The following is a 19,754-nucleotide window of genomic DNA, read 5'->3' as shown; positions in this document are numbered from 1 at the left end:
ACATTTTCAAAGAGTTCTCTTTATCACAATATCTTTAGTCTTCCTCCACCGTTCATATGGATATTTCTCAGAAGTAGTATAATCAAAGTCATAAAGTCATTTGTACATTTATATAATTTTTTTATCTTCAGGGGCTTAGAGTTAGGGGAATTGAGTCTTTAAAAGCAATTGCTGCTACAAAGCCCAGCTTTGAATCATCTCTGACCTTTTGTTCAAGGCTCCTCCTGTTCCAGGAGACATCACACAGCTGTTTAGATCACGGAGGGAAGCAAAGTCCAGTGATCTCTTAGTTCGGGGGTGGATTTTTAGTAAAGAGCATCCAAGTGAGGAGGGATGGCTCTGCTGGAGGTGCTGGCCTGGAGTTGTGGAATGACAGCCGTGGCACCAGCAGGCTCTGTTGGCCAGCTAGCTTCAGCTCCAAGGGTGGCTGGAGCACAGGGCCACATGTATATGAATGTGCTCTGGAGTGGGAAGAGGACAATATTAATAACTAGACATGTTGTTTTCTGGGAAATGGGGCAGAGCACCTCATGGGTTTTCTGTATAATCTTAAAGGTCCTACTATAAGCACCCTATAGGACTGATTGTTTTCCTCAGCAAACTGATTCAAAAGTTCTTGTCGTCTACCCAATGCCATGGTCTGTACTAGTACACGCATCATCTCACACCATGCCTTATATTTGGAGAGGGAGCTTTACACGTTTGTATGTACTTTGGTTAACAGAAACTGAGATGCGAATGAACAACTCAGAAATGTACCTGTTTTGGATCAGCTTGGAAATCAGACCTGAAGCTTGTAAGCAGGTCTTTACTGGTCAGATTTTTTTTTCATCAGATCATGTGTACCATCTGGGAATTAGGTAGGTGTCATCTCAGCATAAGAAGTATATGTCACGTATTCGTGGGATATTTCCATGAACAGCTACTGCCGATGCAATGCTTTCTAAAACATCCCTATGGATGTGGTATCTCTTCTAGCCAGTAGCCTGGGACGAGCTTGCAATGGGTATAGTGCAGCCTTACTGATAGCAGACACAAAGCAAAGCACTGTGGTTACCAGAAGCCTGATGGTTTTACAGAAGGCATGTTACTATGGTTGTTAGTGTTGGAGCATGCGTCATGGAGGCCTAATAAACCAGGCTTTGTCATTCGCCCCAGTAAACTAATTGAAAAGACAAAATAAAAGTGAAAAACAGAAACAGGAGATTTATTTAACGTGGCCATATTGGAAAGAGGTAAAAGAATAAGTCCAATAAAATCCATCTTCACAGTCATGAGATGGGGTTTAAGATTAAATACAGGGCAAGAAATATCCATAACTAAACTGTTTTGACCATGGTATAGTCCTGTCTATCATTGGCTAGCTTGAATATCTTCTTTAAAGTTGTCTGATAAGTTGTCAGACCATATGAAATCTCATTTTGGGAGACAAGTTCCTGCTCTGGCTGGCACCAGGCTTCAGGCTTTTCCTACTCTCAACATAAATCTCCTAAAGGAAATTCTGATTTCTGGGGTCCACTGTGTACACAATCAAAGGAAGAGGCACAGTTTTCTCTTTAGAATATTTTTATCTCAGCCAGAATAAGGTTAGCACTAGCACAAAATACAGTTTCTTGCTCAAGGTGACTGAACTAAGGTAACTTGGAAAAGGTAACTGAATGAAAAGTGTGAAATGAGATTAACTCAACTACAGAAAGATTGAGAATGCCCAGTAGGACCAAGTCACTAACAGAGCCCTAAATCTACCCCAAATGATTTTCAAATACTCTTTTATTTGAATGAGTCGCAATAAATTTGTATCATTGTTCTATGCTACAAATTCTGAGTTACTTATAATTTTCCTTTTACTGACTTCAACCTTTGAAAATTCTTTACTAAATTCTGCATGCTCTACCTCAAAAAAATTATGTTTTTTGTTTTATTAATTCTTTCAGTATTTAATAAAGTGTATTTTGGTCATATTCTCCCTTAACAAAAAAATACAGTTTCTTTAGCCACTCTACTAAATACTTCAGTATAACAAAGTCATGATTCCCCTCCCTCTGTGTGTCTGCCTCTCTGTCTCTGTCTCCATCTCCGTCTCTCTTATTTGATTATTGCTAGATTGTTGCATAAGTCCTTCTACTTACTGCACTCCAGGTTTGTCTTCATCACTGTTCTATTTATGTGATGAAACACTATGACCAAAAACAAGCTGGGAAAGAAAGGGTTTATTTGGCTAACACTTCAACATAGTAGTCCATTATGGAAGTCAGTCAGGACAAGAACTCAAACAGGGCAGAAACTTGGTGGTAAGATCTGATGCAGAAGCTACTAAGGGGTGCTGCTTATTGGCTTGTTCCCCCATGGTTTGCTCAACCCACTTTCTTATGGGACCCAGTACTACCAGCTCAAGGATGGCACCACCCAAAATGGCCTGCATCCTCCACAATCAATTAAGAAAATGCCCTACAGCCTGATCTCATGAGGCATTTTCTTAACTGGGGTTCCTTCTTTTCAGATAACTATAACTTGTGTCAAGTAGGCATTAAACTAGCCAGCACAAGGTTCAACTATTTACCCATTTATTTTATTTAATTCTCTTACAACTTTAGAGAAACTTTATTACCCATATTTCACACGGGAAGAAACAGTAACTGCCTAAAGTGGCAGTAGATTCAAATTCATGACTGCCAGGGCCAAAGGCCTTGCTTTGCCTACCCGGTCACACAGGGACTGGAAGAACTTCTGGAAAAAGACTGTGCCCAGGTTCAACATTCAGGCCTCACCACCTTTCATCCTTCCAAGACCAGAGACATGGGTCGGAGATCAGTGACCCTCACTCTTTGCTGCAGGTTACAATTATTCGGATGGAGGATGTTTTTCAAAGTCCCAGTGCTCAGATCTCAAGACACACTGATTCAGTGTCTGGGAGTGAGAGCAAGAAATGAACACAGTTGTTAAAGACTCTGCTGATTCCAGTGGGCACTGCTTTTGAGATCTACACCCCAAGCATCAATCAGCATGGAGCTCTATAACATTGGGCACACATCTTTCAAAGATCCAGCTACCAAGGCAGTAAAGGCTGGGCAGGGTCTGAGAGCCATCTGTCCACTAGAGTGTAGGACTTCAAATTATTCCTCAGTTTCCAAGCAGACTGTCTGCCAACTCTGCACACTCTGCTGGAGTGTGTCAGGCAGAGCCCAGAGGTGTAAGCAACAGCTGTCTGCCAAACAGAACTCCCCAGGTTTGTATGATAGAGCGTGTTTATGACCACAAGAGGCACATATATGAGGGCACATGTGCCTACACACATTATTCATAGCCATCTGCCCTGCTTCCCTATGCCACACTAAGCCCCCCTTTCTTTCACTGGCTGTCACCATATGGCCCACACTAATGATTTATACATCACACCCTTCATTAACTGATGGGAAAGATACGGCAGTAATTTGCTTCTATCAACCCTCATAGGTTCCCAAATAAGTTCATAAAGTGTGGTCTTTTGGTTAAGTTGTTAATGAAGCAGCTCCAATTAACATTAGGGGCATCCTTCATATACACTCAGAGAAAATGGTGAGATTTTAAGAACTTCGTCATCACTAAATTAGTGAATGATGATCACAACAACCTATGTGTGCTCTAACTTTTGATTTAAAAATTACCATGGTGGGTTGATATGTTGTGTTTACCCTCCACTAATTGAACACTACCTTGCATTTAATCACAGTAAATTGGCCTTCCTACTAAATAGATCTGAGGGTCTTTAGCACTTGTTAACTCACAGCAGCTCCCAGAGTGATGTCAAAGGTGGGAGGAGAGAAGGGCCTGAAGGGGAGTGGAGCCCATCCTGACTCCTATGCTCCATGTTCTGGGCTCAGGTCCCGGTCAATATGCAGGTATTTTCAGGTTTTAGATACAGTCAAATTACTGAGCTTTTGATTTCTCAACCCAACTCTGGATGGGGAATTGAGAAGCAGTTAAGGATATTCTCTCTATACCAGAAATGATGCTTTAAAAGTGAAGGTACAAAGAGACACCATGGTTTAAGAGTTGTTGTCTGCAGCATCTTTTCAGGGAAGGCTAGCTTGGAGGGTCTGCTGTTTGGAGGCAGTGATGGGAGCTGATAGGCTACCTCTAGGCTGAATACTACACATACTACACACTGTGGATGTGGGAAAAACGATGATGGCTTCCTCAAGGGAAACCAGGACAGAATGAAATTTTCTAGTGGGTGAGGGGTTTAAGAAGGTAATCCTAGTTGCTAGTGACAAAACAGGACTTGGATTTTTGTCTTTGATGCAATCCCTGGTTGTCTTGGTGACTCCCCTTCTCCCCAGTGCCTCCCTGTCTTCCACTGTAGCCATGTCTCTAGGTTTCCCAGGTGTAGTTTCTGAATGCCTCTTCTGTGCAAGCTTGGCTCACATCAGCTCAGATCCTACATGACATACACTTCAGACGTCTTGGAGAAACTGCCCCCTTGGGCTCTAAACACCAGCTGATGGATGACAATGATATTGGCAGCCCCATTTATGCAGTGCGTACATATGTCATGCTTTTATTGCCAGCCCTGCCTCTTCTCAGCTGGTGCTTGCTACTGTCCTCTGGGTTTAAGAGTCACCAGCGTTACTGTCTGACAGACATTGCCGGAGAGTAAGTGGGGCCACTAGGAACATTCTCTGCCTAATGAAAACTTATTTGCAGTTCAATCCTCTTTTGTAGTCCAAGTGTCACCGAATGAGACAACTGGTTCCTACTTGGAAGCTACTTTGCACCTGATAGTTCTTTATTGTTGTTTTCATGATAGGAAAATTTTCCAAGGACTTTCTAAGTAAAAAGGACAGACTACACAGGAGGAGCATGCACAAAATGAAGAGCATGCACATGCATCTGAAGGAACTATAAGGGAGGAGAGAAGCATTTTATTATAGTCTTTAAAACCCATATTATTTTAATTAGCATCTGTTAATTATTTTTATAAAGTGAGAAATTCCATTGTGATATTCCCTTATGTGCATGTAATGAACTCCTACAACATCCACCCTTCTCCTAACCTTTCTACCCCCATCCGTCAGCTCCCTTCCATGTCCCCAGCAGTACCCCCTTTAAAAAGCCCTACTCTCTGACTCTATGACTTACTTCCTAGACTCTACCTTCAAGAAAAATGAGAACCGTGGCTTGAGTTTATGTATAAAGATCTTTATCAAAGTGTTATTTATAACAGTGAGAAACTAGAAGGATTCTAAATGCCCTACACTGCGAAAGAGGTTAAACTACCATTTCCTAAACTTTTGTAGAAAATGAGTCCCTTGGGAAGCTCCTTTTACCAAAGGAAAAAAAACAAAAAAAAAATAGAATTAGTACAGTTGGAAACTACCACCTGCTATGGCCCCATTTTGAAGCTTAACAATCCACATCAGAACTCTTAGGAGTTACAAAATCCAGAAAGAAAATTAGTTTAATCTATTAACAGGCATTACTAATCTAAGCACAGGGTTAAGTGGAGATGGAATATTCACATGTTAGACCATTGTGTAGCCATCAACAACACTCTCATGATGAAGATACCTCTTATTTTCAAAAAAGAAAATTTAGAAAAATTGTTTTGGTGCTGAGTACTGAATCTACGGCCTTGTGTTCACATGGAAAGATCTATGTCACTGAGCTAAATTCACAACTCCTGCACCTTCTGTAGACCACAGAGGGCATATGGGTATTAGAAATATGCCATATTAATGATCATAGTTTCAAGAAAGATCCAGCAGTATGGGTGGATATACTCACCTCATTGCTAATAGAGAGGGAGATATAAAACCACTACAGTTTTGCTTTAGTGTTTTAGGGAAAGCGTTCATACAGGTTTAGATCAGGATGGAAAGATTAGAGACAAACAGGTTATTTTCATGCAACAGATTTATATGTAACTTTTTAAATTGATTTTTATTGAGCTCTACATTTTTCTCTGCTTCCCCCCCCCCTCCAGCCCTCCCCTAAGGTCCCCATGCTCCCAATTTACTCAGGAGATGTTGTCTTTTTCTACTTCCCATGTAGATTAGATCTATGTAAGTCTCTCTTAGTGTCTGCATTGTTGTCTAAGTTCTCTGGGATTGTGGTTTGTAGGCTGGTTTTCTTTGCTTTATGTTTAAAAACCACCTATGAGTAAGTACATGTGATAATTGTCTTTCTGTGTCTGGGTTACATCACTCGAAATAATGTTTTCTAGCTTCATCCATTTTCCTGCAAAATTCAAGATGTTATTATTTTTTTCTGCTGTGTAATACTCAATTGTGTAATTGTATCACATTTTCCTTATCCATTCTTTGGTCAAGGGGCATTTAGGTTGCTTCCAGGTTCTGGCTATGGCAAGCAATGCTGCCATGAACATAGTTGAGCACATGTCCTTGTGCCACGATTGAGCATCCTTTGGATATATAGCCAAAAGTGGTATTACTGGGTTTTGAGGAAGGTTGTTTCCTAATTTTCTGAGAAATTGCCACACTGACATCCAAAGCAGTTGTACAAGCTTGCATTCTCACCAGCAATGTAGAAGTGTTCCCTTTTCCTCATAATCTCTCCAGCATAAGTTGTCATCAGTGTTTTTGATCTTGGCCATTTTTACAGGTATAAGATAAATTCTCAGAGTTGTTTTGATTTGCATTTCTTTGATGACTAAGGATGTTGAACATTTCTTTAAATGTCTTTCAGCCTTTTTAGATTCCTCTGTTGAGAGTTCTCTGTTTAGGTCTGTACTCCATTTTTTTTAAATCGGATTATGTGTTCTTTTTTTTGTTTGTTTGTTTGTTTGTTTGTTTGTTTTTTTTTGAGACAGGGTTTCTCTGTGGCTTTGGAGCCTGTCCTGGCACTAGCTCTGTAGACTAGGCTGGTCTCGAACTCACAGAGATCCGCCTGCCTCTGCCTCCCGAGTGCTGGGATTAAAGGCGTGCGCCACCATCGCCCGGCAGATTATATGTTCTTTTGATGACCAATTTCTTGAGTTCTTTGCATATTTTGGAGATCAGGCCTCTGTCTGATGTGGGGTTAATGAAGATCTTTTCCCATTCTGTAGGCTGTCATTTTGTCTTGTTGACTGTGTCCTTTGCTTTACAGAAGCTTTTCAGTTTCAGGAGGTCCCATTTATTAGTTGTTTCTCTCAGTGTCTGTGTTGCTGAATATATTTAGGAAGTGATCTCCTGTGCCAATGTGTTCAAGTGTACTTCCCACTTTAAATTCTACTTCTCATTCATATTGTACAAAATTTCTTCAATATAACATTTTAAAAGATACTTATTACTTTTTTACAATTTCATACACAAATACTACATTTACATCATTACTGCTCCATACTCTTTCCCTCCCTGTTTCATCCCCTCTCATGTTCCCCATTCCTTCTCAACTTCATGATTTCTTCTTTAACTACTTATGTATGGATGTATGCTATATATATATACAAATTGCTGAGTCCATTTAATGTTGCTGTTATCTATATGTATTTAGGGCTGACTCCTACTGTTAGATAACCTATCTGGGAGGTCATCCCCAAAGAAGACTTATTCCCCTCTCTAAGAAGCCATTAATTGACCAAATCTCTTAATCTAGGGGTAGACTATTATGAGATTTGTGCCATCTGCATTGGCAGACTGTCATTGTGAAGTTTGGTTAGGCAGTCACATTGTTGAGACTTTACGGGTGCAACTCCCTATGGTGGACAGAAGATACTACCTAGTGTCAGACACCCTGGTCCCCTGGCTCTTACAATCAAACTGGTTTATAATGAGAAAGGATTTAGGAACACATGAGGAATGGTCTGAAGAACAGGTTTGTGTCCTACATAGTTCATGGAGAGATAGGGTTGGGGATTTAACTGTCAGTGTACTTACCTCAAAAGCACAATGGCCTGGGTTCAGTAGTCAGCACTAAAATTAAAACAAAACAATAAGAAAAAGCACCACCATGACCAGTAAACAATATATGGTTTCTAGTTTCTAATGAGAGTGGTGGAGAAAAGCCAAAAGACGTAGGTACCAACTGATAGCCATCAACCCAGTTGGTCACGTTTATGCAGGAACTCTGCCTTTCATCCCGGCTACTTCATAATGCAACTTCCTATTTTCTATGTGTTTTCACAGTCATCTGCTGTGCTCAGATTTTCCTTTGCCTGACCTTCATTTCCCTGCCTCCCTGTTCCTTTCTTCAGTAAGGGCTCTGCCTTCAGGACCCTCTCTGATGGCCTCTCTCTTCTAACACTTGATTAAGTTCAGTCTCTTACTATGGCGAATGAGAATGATGGGCATTTTTCTATCTCATAGTTCTTTACTTAGTTGTGAAGCTCCCTGGGCTCAAGAAGCACAGACTGTTTGCTTGTTAGCAACCCGAGATCACCATTATTGAGTTAGAGGCATGAAGACCTTTGCAGAGGTTTCATAGGCAAGAAAATTCTGACATTTGATTTGACGATAGGCAGGACCTTGAAGGAGACAGTGTCTCAGGGAGAAAGGAGACCCTGGCCAGTGTCCTAACATAGGAACAGGTGAGTAAGTGTTCTGGGAGGGTTAGAAGGGCTCATCATGGGGTAAAGGGAGATAAGAGAGAGGGCAGAATTTTCAAGAAGTTTCCGTGAACAGATCAGAGAGATTTTCCCTCGACCTATAATAAATGTTCTTATGTCTTACATTATGTATGGACCTCTTGTCCTAGTTTCACTTCTGCTGCCGAGGTAACATATCCTAACAAAAGCAATTGAAGGAGAAGGTTTATTTTAGCTCACAGTTTTCTGGGTTACAGTCCGTCATAGCAGGGAAGTCACATTGTATTCACAGTCAAGAGCAGAGATAATGGAACACATGTATGTTAACTGCTCAGATAGCTTTCTCTGCTCTGATACAGTCCAAGGTCCCAAACCAGGAATATGGTGATGCCCACTTTTAGGCTGAGTCTTCTCATATCAACTAATGAAAATTCCTTACAGGCATGCCAGCAGGCCAAACTGATCTAGATATTCCTTCAATGAGACATTCTTCGCAGGTGAGTCTAGACTGCAGTGGGCTGACAATCAAACTAATCTTGACAGTGCCCCTACTGCTCTCTAGGCTTGTAAAATCCCAGACCTCCTGTGGCAAACTGACTCTCCACACACACCAGAGATTTTCGTGGATTTGCCCTTCAGCTTGGGGAAGGGGAGGAAAGGGACACCACAGAAAAGACACAGCCCTCACAAGATCAGCAGAGGGGATTCCAGTGGGAAGGCTGGGGCAGCAACACAGACCCACAGTATTGAGATGACAGTCAAAGCCTCCCTAGATTTCTGGAGTTTTTCATCTCCCTAATCCTTTTTGTGCTGGGACCCTATTTCTAATGCAGGAATTAGTAGATGAGGTGTGGAAATGCTTCCAGAAGTTCTGACCCCTTCCTGACTAGGCCCAGCTCTTCTCCCATGGGAGAAGTTTGGTCACTTTGAATCTGTTTTTCTCTTTCATCCTTACTTTGGGATTAGATTTCCTTGGAGATGGTTGGAAGATTTTGTCTATTTCAGTTGGAGATAATATTTTTTGTCTATTTCCTTGGAGATAGTTGGAAGTTTTTGTCTATTTCACACTAAAAACGAATGGTGGGAAAGAACGGGAACTGGAGGAGATTCCAGTGAACGAGTTTTGAGGCAGCATCCTTGACTCAGGAAAATGACTACCTTTCCAAGACACTACAATGTCAGTGTCTTTATATCCTGCCCAATAGAGTATAGCTTACATTCATTTGTAGTCTAGGAGTGGATAAGAGATCTCATAACTACAAAGGGCGCTCCTTTCAGAGTGACAGTTATCATCAGTGTTTATACACACTTTGTTGCCCCCAGTAGCCCTGGCCTTGTGTTCCCCACTTAGTCCTGTCCATAGTGGATAGGGAGAAAAGAAGACAGCCTTCGCTAGATAAATCTGAGCCCCTATGAAAGCCCCTCCATGCTCCTTGGGCCAGGGTGTCCAGATCCCATTCACTACTGAAAACCAGGTCCTGCTGAAGGTACTAGAGAAGTGGGTGAAAAGCTATTCATGCACTTTGAAGAGCTCCAGTATAGCGCTGAACATGCCATGCCCTTACAACATCGCATGAGATTTGAGTGAGAAGCAGCTAGTTGTGCATAAGGGGGAATTCCATGACAGAAGATAGGACTGCCCAGAAACAAGTGAGAAAAATTATACAACAGAAATGAAAGTGACAGAAGCAATGGGCTTCATGGGAGAGGAAAAGGAGAGTGCCAAGAGGTTTTCTGCACCCAACTTTAAAAATACTTTGCATATGCAGGATGCCAGGTTTGTATATGGAAGGTACTTAATTAATTCCCAGTGGATGCCCTCATTGGAGTTGATATGATGGGCAAACACAGACTCAAGCTGCAAAAGGCCCTGAAGGCCACTTGGATGGGATATGTGGGTGCAGATGGAATGCTTTTGCCTACTTGGATATTTGAGAAATACCACCTAGAATGGACTGTTAAAAGCCAGACTGAGACAGAAAGGAGGCCTGTGGGAAACTGTGTCAGTCTTTCAGGAAGAGGTTACAAGGACTGGGGATAGAGAGAGTGGAGAGAAATGGACAGATTTGAGGAAATGATAAGAAGTTGGTTTAACAGGATCTGTGGCTGATTGGATAAAGACTGAAGGAAAAATCAAGGGTAGCTGCCAGACCCTACAGAACTTTGGGGACCTGTAAAGGGAGTGATAAGGAGCAATCTGACCTGCTCACTAGAAGAGGCTTATTTTAGTGACAAAGCAAGGCAGAGAAACAAGCCAGGAACTCTACCCCTCTCTCCTTTGCATTATCTCTGCTGGTGGGAAGGCCCTGTTTAAGCTGAGGAGCTCTTTGACATTCCCCAAATCCTGGTTTAAGAAAGACCACCCAGGAGAGAGTCCTGTAAACCACAGAATTCAGGTAAGGGAGGAGAAGGCTGCAGACAACAGGCCCTTAGTGGTTGAGCTGTGCTCTGGATATGATCTAAGATGCCCCTGCATCTGACCTTCGTTCCCTCATCAATCTGAGGTCATTTCCAGCCATCACCTGCCTTTCCACGCATTCTAGAAAAGGGGAGTGCAGGTATTCACCTGCAGGATACAACAGAAAGAGAAGCTGATTTGTAAGTCAAGAGACTGCTTGGTTAGAGTATTCCCAAGTGGAAGCTGAGAAAACTCTGACCTTGCATATTAATTGGCTGTGTTCCTTCAGGGAATATTGTATTCCCAGTGAGCAGGGTGGTTTGTGTGTCTCCTGAACTCTGAAGGATGTTGGTGCAGGAGCTGAGGACTCACCTCCCATGAGGGAGCACACACAAGATCATGGACTCACACTCAACACATAGATGCCTGCCTACAGAAGCCAGAAATGAGACAGGACGTGAGGGTAATGATGCAGACAACTTATTCTGGGGGTATGTTTTAGAAGAAAGCGGGGAGCTCTTGGAAGTATTGATGCGGAGGGCTTGAACTTGGAAGAGAACTTGGAGAAACTATAATCTGATTCTTCACTTGTACAGTGGCTTATAAGTTATACATTGACTAAGAATCCAAAGCCAAGCTTCCTGACCCTAGCACCCTTAGACTTTAAGTACTGTGCCTCCTGCCCAGACTCAGGAAGTGCAGAGTTGAGCAACAATCTGGTTGATTTAATCAAATTATTGCCCAGCCCAAAATAACAGCTTTCTAGTCCTTCAAAGAGCACCATTCTCTAATCCCTGGCTCTTGCTTGTTTGTCTGGCCTCTGAACCTAGTTCCCCTGCTGGGAGCCCTTCAGAATAGATGCATTAAAGGACCAAGTAAAATTTGAAATGAAGTCTTCCCTCTTAGCTTTTCTGACTTACTTTCTCCCCACCAAGTGGTATGTCTCTGCCAAATGTCAATGTCTCAAGTAGGTCAGACACTCTCCACCTCGTTCCACCCTGCTGCCAGGAAACAGACCCTATATGAGTTCTTTTTTCTCTTACTGGTTCACACCCCAGTTTACCTGCTCAGTAATTTCTCTTTTCTGAGTGGCTGCCATAAAGAAGTAACAACTAATATCTATTAATATATTAATAATAGCTGATGATACCTGAAGAATTGTCATACATTTTAAACATAGTTTTTATTTTAAAAATCAGTATGTGCTTATGGTTTAAAAAAAAGCTAAAACACTACAAAAGAAGATACAATACATTTTATATATGCACCCCAATCTCCAAGCCCAAATTTCTCAGGCAAGATTTGTGTAACTTCCCTAATCTAGTTTGTGCATATAAAAGCACATACCTGTGCATTTAAAATACATTTAAAGCCATTCTATAGATGGTCTCTTTCTCTCTGACTTTTTCTTTTAATGATGCACGTGAATAAGTTTGCCTATCAAAACATACAGATTTATCTCTCATGCTTAGCACCTTTCTTTTCGTCCCTCTGTGCAGATGCTCTGTAACTGAAGGAGGTGAACATTTAGGTGATTTCTAGCTTTATCTGCACTGGAAAATGATTTTTTTTTTAGCATTCTGAGAGTAAAGCATATTTTCTGTGTTCTTTCATGGAAACCCCTTAACTAGGGGGGAGGAAAGTTCTTACCATTAAAGCTCATGTTTGGATTATGGTGTAGTTCGGTGGCAGGGGATTTGACCTTGCATGTATAGGCTCTAAGGTTTAGCCCAGCACTAGAAAGCAAAACAAAGATAAAAATCTTCCCTATACCTAATGATGAATGTGGGTTAGATGCATTGGTAAGCTGATCAATGCCTAGTGGGCTTTAGGAAAATGTTTGGAGAAGTCACTGCAAGTCTGGGGAACTTGTTACAAAATAATTGCTGTAATTATTTTCTTTGGCAATAGTATTTCCTTGTGTTTTAAATAAGGTTTACAAGGAGCAAACTGCTAAAGGAAAACTTGGAGAAACTGTATCAAGTCATTTGTAAAAATTATGTTTCAGTGATGAAGCTGATTAATGTCCTTGAGTAACACTGAGTGATGTCATTATATGACATCATCTAAAGATGCCATTGAATGATGTCAAATGATGATGTTGGGTGATTATTCTGTGTGTGTTCTTGCTTGGTGGTATCATTGAACCATTAAACAATGCCATTGAATGCTGATGTTGGGCGATGGTATGGTGTGGTCCTAAAGTGGTATCACTGGGTGAATTCATTGAATGATAGTTTTGAGTGGTTTCATATAGTAATGTTATTGCTCAAATAAATTTAGTGATGATCATGGTTGACATTATGATGCTGGTGACAGTGACACTGGATACTGCCCCTGTCTCTTATCATTGAGTAATGATGTCAAGTGATGATGCTGGGTGATGCCATTATGCTGTCTTCTTGAGTTATGTCATGGAGTGATACTGTTGAAGTCTGCATTGAGTGATGTCACTGAATGAGGACATTTAGTGAAGATGCTGTTGAATGACACTATTGAGTGACATCACTGAGTGATAATGTCGAGTGATGCTTTTGAGGGCTGCCATCAAATGTTCATATTTAGTAATGCCTTTGAGTGACAAAGTTGAGTGATTCCACTGAGTGAGCATGTTGAGTGATGATTGAAAATGATGGTAATGAATGGCACCATTGCAGACAATGAGTGACATGGTGTAGTGACGCCTCTCAGTGATGATGTGGAGTAACGTAATTGAATGATAGCCTGAGTGATGGTGTTGAATGACGATGCCATCGAGTGACTATGTTGACTGATTATTTTGGGTGAAGATATTCCTTAGGTTTCTTGGGTCAAATTACACATTAAATAGTTTGGGTCCTTATCTGTCAGTCTCTGCTTCCCATCTCCAAACCACATCAGGAAAACAGTTTCTGAAAAACTGAAAAAATCCTGAGCTGGTACAAGGAGGATTGAAGGGTTTATCTCTCTGCCTCCTGGTACTAACTGCATGTCATCTTAGAAGGATTAGAACCTAACCCTTGTTTCAAGATAAGTGAATGGTTAGAAAGCTCTTCTTGTCTCTCCCTTGGTTATTTCAGAAAATAAAATGCTTTCCTATGTAAAATTCTCAGTTTTCTAGTCTGTGGCATGCACTTATAAGAGGTGATTTTATATTCTTTCTTGATCTTTGGAGATTATGAGTTTAGGAGAAAAAGTTAATTTGAAGATGGAAAGAACTATGATAAGTCAGACTTTAAATGTATGTATTGAATTTTTAGAGGATTTTTTTAGGTGTGGTTATTAGGCTTGGGAGTGAGATCATAGGTGAAGCAACAGAAGAGGCAGTCATGATGTAATTGATGCATAAATGAGTGAAAGAATCCCTGCCTGAACTAGTGGATGAGAGCAAAAGGCCAAGGGCATCTGACTTTTGGACAAACTAATCATTATTTTTCTAGAGTTTAGAAAAAAAATCATATAAATTTGGCTCATTTTAAAGCTATAATTACTACCCTGAAAGCGGGTTAAATCCTCTGATGGTCAAAGAATAAAGGGACTTTTGTCCTGTTTTCCAAGGCCTTATAACAATAGAGACTGAATCCTTGGGCTTGGTTCTTCTCTGATTAATTTCTGAGTGGCACAGCTTCTCCAGTCCTGTGTTCTCCCTTACTTTTATATGTCTCTGCATTCAAGTTTTCCTAAGAGTATCCATCAAATCATCCATATGAGAATCACCTAAAGGACTTACTAAAAATGCTCTGTCCCAGACTCAATGATTCACTTATTGTTGACCACCAATGAGTATCAAAATGCTGACACCAACCCGGACCCAAGACCTTATGACTAATCATCCCCTTTCTGGCTTACTGTCAACCAACCTTATCATTTGGCTCTCCATCTACAATATGATGTTGATATATGTTGCCACGGTTTCCAGATAGAAATCTGTATATTAGGGTGTGCTATTCATGGAAGAATTTAGCTGAATGTGTCCTTCCACCAAGGGCTCTTTTCTCTTTAGTTAGTATCTCCAAGGCTCAGATCATTTCATTGGGCCATTTTTCCATCATATGTATTCAGAGATGTATCTTTCTTCTTTCTGTACTTCCCCCCTTCTTTCATTTTTGTTTGTTTTGAGAGGGTCTTGCTATGTATCCCAGACTAACCTATACTTGAGACCCTCTTGCTTCAGTCTCCTTAGAGCTGGAATAGAATATGTGTCACCTCGTTCTGCAGATTGAGAATTCTAAGAAAGCCCGAGACTAGAGCTATATTTGATAAATGGCAGGTAGAACATTGTCTCATTTAATCATTGTAATCCTAGGTAGATATTGCTATTTCACTATATTTAGGCATAATTACAGAAGAGCTAAATAGGGCTTCTTTGTCACAAGCACATGACACAGACTCTTTCCTCAAGATATATCTTCCAGATAGTCTCATCTGAGTCCTGTCCATTCAATCACATTAAAAAAAATTCATCTTGAAGTTGTTTTCTGGACAGGGTCCATGGAAAAAAATCCTTTGGAAAATTCTTCATAGATAGATACTAGAGCTGATCTGAGCAAGGGATTGGCATCTGTGTAGTTGGAAATGGATTTTGTACTAATGAGGAGGCCTAAAGTCAATGCATCTAGAAAATTCAACCATTAATATTTACAGGGAGATGGTTAGCCCCAGAGAAGTTTCTGGATTATAGGGCTCTGAACCTCACAAAAAATTTGTGAAATTTGTCCCTGAAATTGGGACCAGTCTAGGGTTCTAGAGCCAGTCATGGGTCATCAGGGCTAACCCAGGAATTTAGTTGCCTGAAGAGCAGTGGTAATGGGGCATCGGAGGTCAGAATAAGAGTGGTCAGAGCTCAGGGTCTAGGAGAGAGCATAAGGGGAATCTGAAGGGGAAGTTGCTGCACTTGGTCTGGGCTCCTAATCTCTGTGAAAGCAGCATGTGGAGGGGATGAGCAGCGTGGAGACAAAAGCCCCATGTGTGTGGAGGATCATACAGAATGCTGGAGAAATGAGGGCCCACCAGGCCCAGGTCATGTGCTTTTCAATAGCAGCAAAGCAAAGTCCTTTGTACTGGGGGCAGGAGAAAGAGACCCACAGCAGTTTCTTGACTTTCTTGGATTTAAAATCAAAATCAATTTGTATTAGATTAGCTGTATGTCAGTGTGGGCCAGGCTTTCAGGCTCCACCAGTTTTAGGTAAATTGAATTGGCAATTTAGTATCCTTTTCAGGTCTGAGGGTCAGACAGCTGACTCCAGGAAAAACAAAACAAAACAAAACAAAAAAAAAACACAAATAAAAACACACAGACCAGACAAGCAGGAAATGAGGCAGAGAGCCATGACTTCAGTGGGGCAGACAGATGGCTCCTTCAGATGGAGTCTCCCAGAGGTTGTCTAATCTGCTATCAACTTCCCAAAAGGTAGATTCAAATGGGTCCATACTGCTGGGGATCTAAATATGCTATCTGTCCCTTGATGCTCTTCCTAAGAATCCCCATACACTTTCTTTCTAGGGAGCACTGGATTGGGTTCTGTGAGCAGTGTTACTTCCTGTGATCATCACCATGAATGTGCCCGGTGCTTATCTTTGTGGACATTAGGGAAATACACATTATGTATATGTGCGTGCACGCGTATGTTTGTCCAGAAAATATTTCGATTTGAAGTTATTTAACCTTGACTAGTAAAATACTCTCTAGACAGAATCCAGTCTTATAAGATTGCTGTATTCAGTCCCAGACCCTGGGGAAACTAATTCAGCTAATTGGAGGCCTCTGAGCAGACTCTTTGCCGTGGTAAATAAGATCATGGCTTGTAATTCAGCATTGTTGTCTTCTCTTTCACACTCTCCCGAGTGCTCTGATGAAGCTGGATGCTTCTCCCTGTTGCTGCTCCTAGGAGCCCAGCACCCACACATGGGGGCATCTCTGTCACTGTCATGAATTATTATTTCTCAGGGACCCACTGGGTGCCTGGCACATCAGAGAAGAAACGTATTGACTCAACTGTCAACAGCCACCTTGAAAGCAGCCAAATAATTTTGATGTTCTTCAAACATATTATAATTAAAAAATTACATGCTGGGAGAAAAATTATAAGCGTTTAATCAGAAGCGAGGGTCAAGCTGATGCAATTAGGGAGGGAAACTCGGAAGCTTTTATCAATAGAGTTGGTTTCATCGCCATCCTGGTAAAAGCAATTGGATTGAAGCTAAGATGTTTCCAGCCTGTTACTTTTGAAGCATTGCGTCTAGACTGTGCAGAGTGGTGCCTAACCTCAGTGACAAACTCAGGAAGTCACTCTCCTATCTCAGTCTACAGCTTGCTTTCTTGGTGCAGATCCATCTAGTGGCAACTTTGGACACAAGTGTGTTTAAAAGCCGTGGAGCCCCAATGACAAAATGACCAATGTAGGTTTAGAAAGTGCTTCTGGGTGGAGACTAGTACGGTTTTCCAGGAAAGATGTCTGTTCGTGAACAGCCAGTCAGTCAAGAAAGTCAAACCATTTCAGTGAGTCGGGAAGCCACCAGTCTTAGACAGTAGAAACCCTAGTGGAAAAGAAAAGCAAGCAAGTGAGATTTGCCATCTTGCCAACTGATCTAAGGGCTGGCCAGCAAGAGACAGGGTAGATCACAAGTACCCAGAAATACATTTGCTTTCTTCTCTCTTGCTGAAACGAGTGACTTATTCCATATATATGAGTATATATGATATGCATGTTTATGTGTATATGTGTGATATGTTAGTGTATGTGGTATGTGATGTTTCAGTGTATATGCATATGAGTATATATTTGTATGTATGCATATGTGTGTGATATGTATGTGTGAATGATATGTGAATATACATGGTATATGAATGCTGTTGGTGTGTGTTAAGTGAGGTTTGTACTGTATGCATGGCATGCCTGTGCATGAGGTGCGTATTGTTGTGGGATATGTGACTGTATGTGATATGTGTAATGTATATGTTGTATGTATGTGATGTGTAACTGTATATGAAATGTATGCATGTATGTGATATGGGGATGTGTGTTGTGTGAGTTTATGTGTTGTGTTGTATCTCTGTGTGTTTTAAAAGAATGTAAGAATGTGGTATTTGGATATATTTGGGAACAGTGTATTGGCATGTATGTGTGTTGTGTCTGTGTGTTTGGGTTGTGTGTATGGTGTATGCATGCATGTGGTATGTGTTGTACATTGTGTGTATTGTGTTATATGTGTTGTGTATTCATGTGGTTTGCATGTAGTGTGTGAGATGTGTGTGTTGTGTATACAATGTGGTATTTGTGTGTGTGTGTGTGTGTGTAAATGTTTCATTGCTATCTCCTGGTATGATCAGGTCCTTGGGACCCTGTCAGTCACAGCACAGGTTACATATTGGGAGGGATGGCAGGTAAGAGGTTTGAGTTCTAAAAAATTTCCCCTATTCTGGGGTAGGGAGATACATTTTCTTCAGAGGATTTCTACTGGCAAATCGTCCATGCTCTTGTAAATAACCCCTCACCCACATCTGTCAGTCACAGTTAAACTTTTCTTTCCTTTTCTCTTCCCTCTCCCTACCTCTCTCTCTTCCTTTTACTATTTCACAATAAGATAGACAGTAGCATCCCTTTGGGATTGGTCTTGATCACTTTTGATTTTATGATTCATTGTTATACTGAATGTGTGTGGAGCTTGAAATCATCTGAGGTGGTTAGGGGCACAATGTCACACACTCTTTCCAGTCATATAGGTAGGGTGTTAAAAGGTGTTATTTATTACTGTTTAATGAGTGGGAAGAAAAAGTGTTTGGGTAGTAAACAATCTGTCCAAGTCCACTGTAGTAGATATGAAGTGATTACCTGTAAACCAGAATTCCAGGACTCTTCAAAATACTTAGTTTAGGATCATGATGCCTATTCTACACAGCCTTCAAAGAAATGATGTTTAGAAAGCTCCTTGGAAGGACAAGTTCCTGCAGCATCTGAAGGTTGTGCGAATGTTCTGGTTCAAACCAGTCACATAAAATTCTTGGTTTCACCAAGCCTGCTATTCTACTTTCTGAGAGCAAATGCCTAGAACAAGGCCTCACCAAAAGATAAATATAGAGAGAAATACAATAAAAAATGACAAATGGGTATGGGGCAAAGACATACAGTGAACACAGGAAGAAAGCAATTGCAGCTGCCCTCCTCTTAACAGAGAGAAAATGCTTCACAACAACCAGGGAGGAGAAGCTGGAGGACAGAGATGGATGCTCAAGGTGGGGGTGGAGCCTCCACAAAGCCCCAGATCCACACAGCTGATATTAAATGTGACAATCTGAGTGACAATGAGCTGAAACTGTTGACAGCCAAGGACAGAAGATGGAAGCAGTAGGCCACATCTCCTAGGATTACATTCAACAGCACAGGAAGGCACAGCGGGCAGCCAGCCTCAGGGGTTCCTGAGGGATTCGGTGAGCACATGGCACATTCACGGGAGAGACAGACACAGAGACACAGCATGTGCAAGAGAGGGCAAAAGAGCTATATACCTAACTATTCTTTCTGTCTCTCATTCATTCATTATTACCTACTGCTGGACACTGAAGTAAGTGCTGGGGTCACAGGATGGAAGACAGGGGTCTTTGTTCTTCAGAAGCTCCTTCTTAGGGAGGGAGATTAGAAGTGAGAAAATGACCTTTTCATGGACTTGTGCTGCAAGATAGGCAAGGCTGGGAGCTGTCGGCGCACCAAAATCAGACAGGTGAAAATGAGGTAGTGAGAAAGAGAGGGACTGGAGACAAGAGCCCTTCTTAGAAACTCTGTACCAGCTGTGTAGTGCTGAGGGCCCTGTGTTTAGTTACTACAGCTGTAACGGGTGCAAATAGGGAGTACTCTCCAATGTAGGCACTCATCCTGA

The sequence above is a fragment of the Alexandromys fortis genome, unplaced genomic scaffold (genome assembly GCF_014885135.2).
Source record: "Alexandromys fortis isolate MF-2015 unplaced genomic scaffold, M_Fortis_MF-2015_v1.1 scaffold_62, whole genome shotgun sequence".
NCBI classification, from domain to species: Eukaryota; Metazoa; Chordata; class Mammalia; order Rodentia; family Cricetidae; genus Alexandromys; species Alexandromys fortis.
The sequence above is the reverse complement of the archived record's forward strand: the minus strand, read 5'-3'. Positions refer to the sequence as shown.